Source organism: Procambarus clarkii, chromosome 30 (assembly GCF_040958095.1).
Source record: "Procambarus clarkii isolate CNS0578487 chromosome 30, FALCON_Pclarkii_2.0, whole genome shotgun sequence".
NCBI lineage: Eukaryota > Metazoa > Arthropoda > Malacostraca > Decapoda > Cambaridae > Procambarus > Procambarus clarkii.
In genome coordinates, this window is record NC_091179.1 from 20,370,460 (window position 1) to 20,381,461 (window position 11,002).

Consider the following 11,002-nt stretch of genomic DNA (forward strand, 5'->3'; position numbering starts at 1 on the left):
TCGTGCAAAGGAGACATTGGTGGCGGTACATAAATGTCTTGCAGGAACTGTAGGTCTTCACCTGATAGTATCCAACCTCGATAGGATGGTGAAATCCTGGAACGTTTTTCCTGTCTGTCCTCCTCGTGCAAAGGAGACATTGGAGGCGGTACATAAATATCTTGCAGGAACTGTACGTCATCTCGAGAAATTGGACTAGCACGATGGGATGGTGAAATCTTGGCAGATTTGTCCTGTCTGTCCTCCTCGTGCAAAGGAGACATTGGTGGCGATACATAGAAGTCTTGCAGGAACTGTAGGCCATCACCTGAAGGTATCCAACCAAGATGGGATAGTAAAATCTTAGCAGGTTTTTCCTGTCTCTCCTCCACGTGCAAAGGAGACATTGGTGGCTGTACATATATGTCTTGCAGGAACTGTAGGTCATCACGTGAAATTGGACAAGCAAGATGGGATGGTGAAATCTTGGCAGGTTTTTCCTGTCTGTCCTTCTCGTGCAAAGGAGACATTGGTGGCGATACATAAATGTCTTGCAGGAACTGTAGGTCATCACCTGAAAGTATCCAACCTCGATTGGATGGTGAAATCTTGGCAGGTTTTTCCTGTCTGTCCTTCTCGGGCAAAGGAGACATTGGAGGCGGGACATATATGTCTTGCAGGAACTGTAGGTCATTTCTTGAAGTTGGACAAGCACGATGGGATGGTGAAATCTTGGCAGGTTTTCCTGTCTGTTCGCCTCGTGCAAAGGAGACATTGGAGGCGATACATAAATGTCTTGCAGGAGTTCTAGGTCATCACTTGAAGGTCGAAAACCCCGATGTGATTCAGAAACCTTGGCAGGATTTTCCGGTCTGTCCTCTTCGGGCAAAGGAGACATTGGAGGTGGGACATATATGTCTTGCAGGAACTGTAGGTCTTCACCTGATAGTATCCAACCTCGATAGGATGGTGAAATCCTGGCACGTTTTCCTGTCTGTCCTCCTCGTGCAAAGGAGACATTGGAGGCGGTACATAAATATCTTGCAGGAACTGTACGTCATCTCGAGAAATTGGACTAGCACGATGGGATGGTGAAATCTTGGCAGATTTGTCCTGTCTGTCCTCCTCGTGCAAAGGAGACATTGGTGGCGATACATAGAAGTCTTGCAGGAACTGTAGGCCATCACCTGAAGGTATCCAACCAAGATGGGATAGTAAAATCTTAGCAGGTTTTTCCTGTCTCTCCTCCACGTGCAAAGGAGACATTGGTGGCTGTACATATATGTCTTGCAGGAACTGTAGGTCATCACGTGAAATTGGACAAGCAAGATGGGATGGTGAAATCTTGGCAGGTTTTTCCTGTCTGTCCTTCTCGTGCAAAGGAGACATTGGTGGCGATACATAAATGTCTTGCAGGAACTGTAGGTCATCACCTGAAAGTATCCAACCTCGATTGGATGGTGAAATCTTGGCAGGTTTTTCCTGTCTGTCCTTCTCGGGCAAAGGAGACATTGGAGGCGGGACATATATGTCTTGCAGGAACTGTAGGTCATTTCTTGAAGTTGGACAAGCACGATGGGATGGTGAAATCTTGGCAGGTTTTTCCTGTCTGTTCGCCTCGTGCAAAGGAGACATTGGAGGCGATACATAAATGTCTTGCAGGAGTTCTAGGTCATCACTTGAAGGTCGAAAACCCCGATGTGATTCAGAAACCTTGGCAGGATTTTCCGGTCTGTCCTCTTCGGGCAAAGGAGACATTGGAGGTGGGACATATATGTCTTGCAGGAACTGTAAGTCATCTCTTGCAGTTGGAGAAGCACGATGCGATTTTGAAATCTTTGCAGGATTGTCCTGTCTGTCTTCCTCGTGCAGAGGAGACATTGGAGGCGATACATAGAGGTCTTGCAGGAACTGTAACTCATCACTTGAAGGTGGCCAAGCCCGATGAGATGGTGAAACCTTGGCAGGTTTTTCCTGTCTGTCCTTCTCGTGCAAAGGAGACATTGGTGGCGGTACAGAAATGTCTTCAAGGAACTGTAGGTAATCACGTGAAATTGGACAAGCACGATGGGTTGGTGAAATCTTGGCAGGTTTTTCCTGTCTGCTCTCCTCGTGCAAAGGAGACATTGGTTGCGGTACATATATGTCTTGCAGGAGCTGTAGGTCATCACTTGAAGGTGGCCAACCTCGATGTGATTTAGAAACCTTGGCAGGTTTTTCCTGTCTGCTCTCCTCTTGCAAAGGAGACATTGGAGGCGGAACATAAATGTCTTGCAGGAACTGTAGGTCATCTCTTGAAGTTGGACAAGCACGATGGGATTTTGAAATCTTGGCAGGTTGTCCTGTCTCTCCTCCTCGTGGCAAAGGAGATATTGGAGGCGATACATAGAGGTCTTGCAGGAACTGTTAGGCCATCACCTGAAGGTATCCAACCACGATGGGATGGTGAAACCTTGGCAGGTTTTTCCTGTCTCTCCTTCTCGTGCAAAGGAGACATTGGCGGCGGTACATAGATGTCTTTCAGAAACTGTAGGTCATAACTTTGGGATGGTGAAATCTTCGCAGTTTTTTTCCTGTCTGTCCTCCTCGTGCAAAGGAGACATTGGAGGCGGTACAGAACATGTCTTGCAGGAACTGTAGGTAATCACGTGAAATTGGACAAGCAAGATGGGATGGTGAAATCTTGGCAGGTTTGTCTTGTCTGTCCTCTCCGTGCAAAGGAGACATTGGTGGCGATACATAGAGGTCTTGCAGGAACTGAAGGCCATCACCTGAAGGGTATCCAACCACGATGGGATGGTAAAATCTTGGCAGGGTTTTCCTGTCTCTCCTCCACGTGCAAAGGAGACATTGGTGGCTGTACATTTATGTCTTGCAGGAACTGTGGGTAATCACGTGAAGTTGGACAAGCACGTTGGGATGGTGAAATCTTGACAGGTTTTTCCTGTCTGCTCTCCTCGTGCAAAGGAGACATTGGTGGCGGTACATAAATGTCTCGCAGGAGCTGTAGGTCATCACTTGAAGGTGGACAAGCACGTTGGGATGGTGAAATCTTGGCAGGTTTTTCCTGTCTCTCCTCCTCATGCAAAGGAGACATTGGTGGCGGTACATATATGTCTTGCAGGAACTGTACGTCATCTCGAGAAATTGGACAAGCACGATGGGATGGTGAAATCTTGGCAGGTTTGTCCTGTCTGTCCTCGTGCAATGGAGACATTGGAGGCGGTACATAAATGTCTTGCAGGAACTGTACGTCGTCTCGAGAAATTGGATAAGCACGATGGGATGGTGAAATCTTGGCAGGTTTGTCCTGTCTCTCCTCCTCGTGCAAAGGAGACATTGGTGGCGATACATAGAGGTCTTGCAGGAACTGTAGGCCATCACCTGAAGGTATCCAACCACGATGGGATGGTGAAACCTTGGCAGGTTTTTCCTCTCTCTCTTCGTGCAAAGGAGACATTGGCGGCTGTACATAGAGGTCTTTCAGGAACTGTAGATCATCACTTTGGGATGGTGAAATCTTGGCAGTTTTTTCATGTCTGTCCTCCTCGTGCAAAGGAGACATTGGAGGCGGTACAGAAATGTCTTGCATGAACTGTAGGTAATCACGTGAAATTGGACAAGCACGATGGGATTTTGAAATCTTGGCAGGTTTGTCCTGTCTGTTCTTCCTGTGCAAAGGAGACATTGGTGGCGATACATAGAGGTCTTGCAGGAACTGTAGGCCATCACCTGAAGGTATCCAACCACGATGGGATGGTAAAATCTTGGCAGGTTTTTCCTGTCTCTCCTCCACGTGCAAAGGAGACATTGGTGGCTGTACATATATGTCTTGCAGGAACTGTAGGTAATCACGTGAAGTTGGACAAGCACGATGGGATGGTGAAATCATGGCAGGTTTTTCCTGTCTGTTCTCCTCGTGCAAAGGAGACATTGGAGGATGTACATAAATGTCTTGCAGGAACTGTAAGTCATCTCTTAAAGTTGGAGAAGCACAATTAGATTTTGAAATCTTGACAGGTTTGTCCTGTCTGTCCTCATCGTGCAAAGGAGACATTGGAGGCGATACATAAATGTCTTGCAGGAGTTCTAGGTCATCACTTGAAGGTGGAAAACCCCGATGTGATTCAGAAATCTTTGCAGGATTGCCCTGTCTGTCTTCCTCGTGCAAAGGAGACATTGGAAGCGGTACATAGATGTCTTGCAGGAACTGTAGGTCATCACGTGAAGTTGGACAAGCAGGATGGGATGGTGAAATCATGGCAGGTTTTTCCTGTCTGTCCTCCTCTTGCAGAGGAGACATTGGAGGCGGAACATATATGTCTTGCAGGAACTGTAGGTCATCACCTGATAGTATCCAACCTCGATAGGATGGTGAAATCTTGGCAGGTTTTTCCTGTCTGCCAACCTCGTGCAAAGGAGATCATTGAAGGCGGTACATGAATGTCTTGCAGGAACTGTTGGTAATCACGTGAAGTTGGACTAGCACGATGGGATGGTGAAATCTTGGCTGGTTTTTCCTGTCTGTCCCTCCTCTTGCAAAGGAGACATTGTAGGCGGAACATAAATGTCTTGCAGGAACTGTAGGTCATCTCTTGAAGTTGGACAAGCACGCTGGGATGGTGAAACCTTGGCAGGTTTTTCCTGTCTCTCCTTCTCGTGCAAAGGAGACATTGGCGGCGGTCCATAGAGGTCTTTCAGGAGCTGTAGGTCATCACTTTGGGATGGTGAAATCTTGGCAGTTTTTTTCCTGTCTGTCCTCCTCGTGCAAAGGAGACATTGGAGGCGGTACAGAAATGTCTTGCAGGAAACTGTACGTCATCTCGAGAAATTGGACAAGCACGATGGGATGGTGAAATTTTGGCAGGTTTTTCCTGTCTCTCCTCCTCGTGCAAAGGAGATATTGGAGGCGATACATAGAGATCTTGCAGGAACTGTAGGTCATCTGTTGAAGTTAGACAAGCACGATGGGATTTTGAAATCTTGGCATGTTTGTCCTGTCTGTCCTTCTCGTGCAAAGGAGACATTGGAGGCGGTACAGAAATGTCTTGCAGGAACTGTAGGTAATCACGTGAAGTTGGGCAAGCATGATGGGATGGGGAAATCTTGGCAGGATTGTCCTGTCTGTCTTCCTCGGGCAAAGGAGACATTGGAGGTGGTATATAGAGGTCTTGCAGGAACTGTACGTCATCATTCCCTGAATTTAACTGAACATGCTGGCTTTGCTGTGGCATACATATCATTTGAAGGATATAGGAGCACGGAGGCCAGCGGGGAAGTGTGCCTCTTTTGTAAATTTTTTACATTTGTAAAGTTCATGAGGCGATCAACAGCTTTCCGTCCCTTCCGTTCCAAGCTCTCGTAACACATCTCGACATCGCCCTCATTCACAGATGAGATAAGAGGTCGGTTATACAGCCCTTGCTGCAACAATATATTGTTCACTGAAGAAGGAACATACAGGCTTTGAACGGGTATCATATTAAATGAAGAAGACGGTGTTTTAAAGTTCATGAGACGATCTAGTGCACTCCTTCCAATCCGTTCAAGCTTCTCGTACGTCAGAATGCAACGTTCGTTATCTTTCCAATTAAGATTCTTCTCGTGACAAATGTCGACATCTCTTAAAGCGTCGAGTTTGGAGTGGGAGAAGTTGAACCTCATCTTCCGTTCCTTGTGAACACGCGACTTGTTTGCAGCGCCACAACCTCGAATAATTGAACCGCTGTTGTGCTTCACTTTAGCTTCCATCCTTACGAGACTCAGACAGGAGACTGGATGGTGGGCATCGAGCTGGGATCATTTTATACAGAGACTTACCACCTCACCAGAAGGAATCCACTGTCACCTCACTCTGAAGCTAGATTCATAAGAATATACAAATGACGATAACTGTAGAAGGCCTATTGTCCCAAACAAGGCAGCTCCTATTTATATTCACTCAATATCTTTCATATATATGCCTAACCTATGCTTGAAAGTATCAAGGGATCCTACTTTATTATGTTACGCGGTAATTGGTTCCACAAATCAGCAATCCTGTTACCGAACCAGTATTTACCAAAATCTTAATTAATCGAAACTAATCCACTTTATAACTATTGTTTCGTGTTCTGTTTAGTGTTGATGCTTTTAGTACCCTTTTAATATCCCCTATGTTATATATATTTATTCACTTGTACACCTCTATCATGTCACCCCCTAATTCTTTCCCTTTCTAGAGAATATAATTATAGCTTAGGAACATAAGAATAAAGCCAACAGCAGAAAGCCTATTGGCCCATACGAGGCAGCTCCTATTTATAACCAATCTCTTTTGGTATATACATTCATTCACTTGTACACCTCTATAATGCCACCCCATTATTACCCGCCTTTCTAAAGAATATAATTAAAGCTTAAGAACATAAGAATAAATGCAACTGCAGAAAGCCTATTGACCCATACGAGGCAGCTCCTATTTATAACCAACCTATCTAGAACGATAGGATGGTGAAATGCAGAAATGTAGGTAATTGCAGAATGCACCTCCGCAACGTTACGCGATTATGTCTTGCAGGAACTTGGCCTCAGTGTACTTGGAGATCAGGTCATCACCTGATAGTATCCAACCTCGATAAGATGGTGAAATCCTGGCAGGTTTTTCCTGTCTGTCCTCCTCGTGCAAAGGAGACATGGGAGGCGGTACATAAATATCTTGCAGGAACTGTACGTCATCTATCATGTTCAAAGCAGTCGGCCTCCATTTCATCCAGCAAGCACACTGGGGCCAATAGGAGTAGCAATTCCAGTGCCAAAGTTACCACCGAGAAGGGTCTAAAAGCCACTAGGCCCCAAACCTGCACAACATTAAATAGTGCTCCCACTGAACTGGACGCTCTATGGCCAATGCTCAAAACTTTGGGGACTGAGTTGATCGAAAGTCTGCTGTCTTCACATGGAATCAAGCAAACCACAGAGACTCGGAAAACAATTGAGCACAAGCTCAAAAAATTCGAAGATGTAATATCCACACCGTCAAGACAGCAGGGCAGGAGACACCCCCATAAAAAGCAGATAGAGTCCAGCTCGTCGGAAAGCGACATTGATGAGTCAATTTCAGGTCCACTAAGAACCTATACACCAATTGCAATTTCCATGGCGTGTTCATCAGACTCCATGGATACCACGGAATTATCAGCAAATTCCAAGAACCTAGAATTCTAAAGATCCTGCAATGGAATGTGCAAGGACTGCGCACTAAATTGCAACACTTGCAATGCATAGCAGCAACCAAGGGCATAGACATCCTGATACTACAGGAGAGCTTGCTTCGAGCCGGATTAGAACCTAAAAATCTCAGGCTATCGAGGCTTCTTCCTTCCATGGATCAATGGGCAATCCAAGGGATGTGCAATCTATGTAAAATGTGACCTGATCTCCAAATCCATAACCAGCCCACCCAATTGTGGAGCAGGGACAGAGGTAATGGGAGTCACCATTGAGCTAAGACACGACAAACTGAAGTGTTCAATGTGTACAGGTCTCCACAAGCCGAAATGGATCTCTCTGTGTTATTTGGACACGCGAACAACAACAAACACAATCATTTGTGGAGATTTTAATGCCCATCATCGATTGGCACTGGGCTCGAACAAAACAAATGAAGCCGGCATACACATTACACATCTACTGGACCAGCTTCCAGAAATACAAATCCTAAACAAGAATGAACCTACCCACATCCAAGGAGGCAGATTAGACCTAACCTTCGTGTCAGCCTCCCTAAGAGATGCAGCAACATGGTCAGTTGAGCCCACACTGACAAGCGACCACTATGGGGTCCAAATTGATCTTCAGTTAGACCTACCCACCCCACCTCCGCCTCCATCTGAAGCCTGGAACTTTGCTTTAGCAAACTGGGACCGATTTCAAAACCTCATTTCAGAGTGGCAAAGAAACTATGATCTTCCCGAAGACATTAATCAGGCAAAACAAGAATTTGTCAAAGCGATTCAAAGTGCAGCCAACCACTCAATCCCACTGAAAAAACAGTCCACCGGACACTATAAAGATCATTGGTACTATTGCGAACGTGTCAAAGAACTCATCCATAGACTCAATAGAACAAGAAAGCTATACAAAAAGCAGCCAAGTGACCGCAACAGGATCTTACTTTGTGAGGTCAAGGAACATGTACATCAAGAGACCAGACAAATAAAAGAACAAAGTGGCTGGAATGGTGTTCACACCTGAATGAACACACCTCTCTCGGAGAGATGTGGCAGCAAATTCACCGGGCCAAAGGGAATAAAACACCTAAAGCTCCACACCCCAAGGATCCTCAACAGGAAGCCGAAGTACTGGCAACCAGGTTTGCAGAGAGAGCAGCCAGCAATCAACTTCCACCAGATGTATTAGCAGTACAGACCGGACTAGAGGAAGAAAGGTGGCACAGAATCCTTACAGCATGTGAAGAAGTCTCTGACACTAATGCCCCCTTCACACTGGATGAGCTCAATCGGGCTAAGAAAAACTCCAAGGATACATCCCCTGGAGCCGACAAAATAACCTATAAAATTATTAGAAACCTCGGCCCAGAGGGAGACGCTGCATACCTAAGGTTAATTAATTTAGCCTGGACTTCTCAAACTAGACCTTCTGCTTGGAATAGAGCAGACATAGTGCCGATCCCAAAACCCAAAGATCCAGCTAATCCCAGGCCCATCTCTCTTCAAAGCTGTGCAGCCAAGACGGCTGACTGAATGGCACTCAATAGACTGGAGTGGAAAATGCCTAAACTGCACCATGATATGTATGCCTATAGAAGAGGGGTTGGCACAGTGGAATGTATTACAACTCTGTTAGCCCACTTGAATGACAGACCAGGAATGCTGATATTCCTGGACCTCGAAAAAGCCTTTGAACTGGCTAGCGCCCCAGCTATTCTCTGCTGCCTCATTGACAAAGAGGTCAGAGGCAACCTGCTCTCCTGGACCAAAAACTGTCTCATAAACAGAGAAGCAAGAGTGAAACTTCATGGCACAGTCTCTGAGTACAAAAGAAATGAAAATGGTACACCGCAAGGAGGTATTCTCAGCCCTCTTCTCTTCAACTGTTTAATGGAAAGAATAATGAGGCTGAAACTCCCACATCACTGCAGGCTGCTAAACTACGCGGACGACTTTGTCATCATCATAAAAGGAAGGGATGTGGCGCGCCTTGCACCCGAATGCTTAGACTGCATCAGTAAAGAGGCAAAACAGATTGGGATCTAACTCAACCCCTCAAAGTCAAAGGCCATGCCCATAAAAATAGCGAAGCCCAACATCCAACTCACAGCACAGGGTCAACCAATAGAATGGGTCGACACCTATCAGTATCTAGGAATCATCCTGAACACACACATGAATTTTAATGCTGAGGTCACTTACTTGAGAGAGCGAACTGCGGCCCGGACTGCAATCCTCAGGTCGCTAACCTCCCTTTCTGGAGGAGCCAATCTGCAAGTCCTTCGCACATACTATGTACAGGCAGTCAGATCAGTGATCGATTATGCCGCACCTGCACTCACAAATCTATCACACCAACAGTGGAAAAAGCTTGAAGTTGCCCAAAACCATGCTATGAGAGCTGCACTGGGAGCCCCCATGTGGACCAGGCTTGAAACTCTTAGACTGGAGACGGGTTTGCCCTCTCTACAAGAAAGAATATCACAAAGGACAGCTACAATTATCAGTAAGATAATTATTTCTTCTGATTCAATCCCAGTACGGCAGGCCTTGGTGGTTGGACTAGGCCAAAACAATGGAAACTCTTGGGTTGCAAGAGTAGGAAAAGTCCTAAACAGACTACATTTAAAAAACATGATTCTTGATAGAGAGGGTGATCATCCACACCCAAATTACACTCCTTCCGCGCCGTGGGAAGAGCCTACTTTCAAAATAGTAATAGAAAGTCTCCCAATGAAAAAGGCTGCCTATGATTCTTCAATCCTAAGGCGCATAATAGAAGAGCAAATGTATAGCATAGCAGTAGCAGGAGCCACCCACATCTTCACAGACGGATCGGTGGACACAGAAAATGAGAGTGCTGGCGCTGCTCTTTGCACGACCAGCGTACAGGCATATTGGAGACTGGGAGGACTAGTATCATCAACCCAAACTGAGCTGTTTGCCATACAACAGGTATTCGCATATGTGATTGCACAAAACACTCAAAATGCAATCATACACACAGACTCAAAAGCTGCACTTCAAATACTAGGACAAAAACAGTGGAAAGATAATGTGGAAATAATTACCACCATTTTGTATCTTGGAGCAGTCGCTAAAGGCAAAGGACTCAACATAACTTTAAACTGGATCCCATCCCATATTGGAATCCCATTAAATGAAAAAGCTGATGAAATTGCTAAATTGGCAACTCGTCATCCAGTGATACATAAAACAATTCAACCCAGCCTAGAGAACATAAAAAACATCATCACCAAAAAACTCTCACATCTCAACAAAGCCTACCTGCACCAGAGAATAGCTGAGGGTTGGCCATCTGCAACATGGTATCATCAGGCAACCAAATTAGAAAGGTTAAATATCCCAAAAGGAATCCACAGGAAAATAGCAGTTAGGCTATATAGACTACGTCTAGGTTACAGATGCAAATGGGAGATTGGTGAACCCCGACAGAGAGAGTGCATCTTCTGCCAAACTGTCACAGAAAAGCCATTACTTCACTATCTTCTGGAATGTGAAGCAACCAATGACCTTAGAAGAGCTTTAAGAGTTCCTGAATCATGCAGTGGCCACCCTGAAGCAATCAACACAGCCACTCTCCTGGTCAACAAAGGTGTCCAGCAGCTGGACACCCTCATAAAGACTGTGAAGCAGTATCCTCCCCCGCGATAACAGCTTGATGGTTAAATGCAACCTCAGAATACTGAGAACAAAAAATTGTACCACTTACGGGCTATTCATGCCCGTGCCACCTCTTGGGTGGCTTAATCTTTATCAATCAATCTGTACATCTCGAGAAATTGGACAAG